Here is a 1,727-nt window from a genome sequence, read left to right on the forward strand (position 1 = left end):
GGCAGAGGCAGACGGATTTCTGAGTTCGAGGCCAGCCTGGTCTACAGTGTGAGTTCCAGGACAGCCAAGGGTACACAGAGAAACTCTGTCTCGAAAAACCAAAAAAAAAAAATACACCTGTGGGATCCTTTCGATATGAGCTGTGTCTATCTTACCCATCAGGAAGACTTTTCACTAGAAAAACACTGCTTTTTTTTTGGAACTCACTTTGTAGACTAGGCTGGCCTCAAACTCAGAAATCTGCCTGCCTCTGCCTCCCAAGTGCTGGGATTAAAGGCGTGCACCACCATGCCCGGCGGCCAGTGCTCTTAACAACAGAGCCAGATTCTCAGGGTTTCTCTGTGTAGCCCTGAGTGTTCTGAAACTTCTTCATAGAACAGGCTGGCCTCAAACTCATTAATTCACCTGCCTCTGCCTCCCAAGTGCTGGGACTAAAGGCGTGTACCATCATGCCTGTCTGATGCTGCATGTCTTTATGTGCTTAAAGGGATGAGGCAGGAGGATTACAAGTTCAAGGCCAGCCTAGGCTATCTAGCATGACCTTATTGTACCAGGCGTGGTAGCACATGCTTGTGTTCCCAGAACTTGGAAGTCTGAATGAAGCGCAGGGATTTTGACTTTGACCCCAGCCTGGGATGCTTAGCAAGATTGTCTCCCTTACCCCCTGCCCCCCCCCCCCAGGCACACACAATGTGACAAAAAGTACACAATGTAAAACTTACATCTTCACTGTTATGTGTCAAGCATGGCCACACTGCAACTATCAGTCAACAGAACTTGTTATTTAGTGATTGCAGAAACGGAATGTGCCACAGGGTATGGGCATGCAGCAAAGCTCTAAGGGAGGCCTTAACTCAAGGGGACTGGGACTGGACCAGCACTGCTCAGGCTGCCTCGAAGCAAAGGGCCCAGCTTTTTATCAGGTTCCAGTGAAGGCTGAGGTCATGGCATGTACTGGCCGCGAGGACAGCCTTGTATATTTCTTGTGTAAGATCTGGGCCAGTAGTCGTGTGGTTTTAGTATTATCCTGGTTGTTGTTATTTAAGATTAATTATTTTTATTTATGTGTATATATGCGTGTCTGTGTGTCTGCCATATACATGCAGGTAAACATAGAGACCAGAAGAGGGTATTGGATCCCCTGTAGCTAGAGTTACAGGTTGTTGGGAACTACTCAACATGGGTGTTGGCAGTGGAACTCAGGTGCCCTGGAAGAGCAGCAAGTGTTCCAAACCTCTGAGCCATCCCTCCAATCCCCAAATCCGGGTTTTTCTGGTGCACCTGCTCAGCCTGATCCCAGGGGTCAGAGTGGGAGGCTGAGAGAAGATGCACCTGCATGTAGGCAACTAGGGGAGAGACACAGATGCTACTCTTAGTGGGAAAGATGAATTAAAACCCCAGAGCTCACCCACCTCTGTCCCCAGGTGGTCCTTGACTGGCTTATCACCATCCATCTCCAAAATGCTTTTGCACATTTCACAACGGTTAAACTGCATCCGTCAACTGACACACACCCCTTTCTTTTAAAACACACACACACACACACACACACACACACACAAAATCAGAGCTTTTATTTAAAGTTAACAGTGTTTGAGCTCCTTTTCTTTTTTCTTTTTTCTTTTTGATAATTTTTTTTTATTATTTTCTTTATTTACATTTCAAATGCTATCCCGAAAGTTCCCTATACCCCCCCGCCCCTGCTCCCCTACCCACCCACTCCCACT

Source organism: Mus pahari, chromosome 14 (assembly GCF_900095145.1).
Source record: "Mus pahari chromosome 14, PAHARI_EIJ_v1.1, whole genome shotgun sequence".
In the NCBI taxonomy this organism is placed as follows: Eukaryota; Metazoa; Chordata; class Mammalia; order Rodentia; family Muridae; genus Mus; species Mus pahari.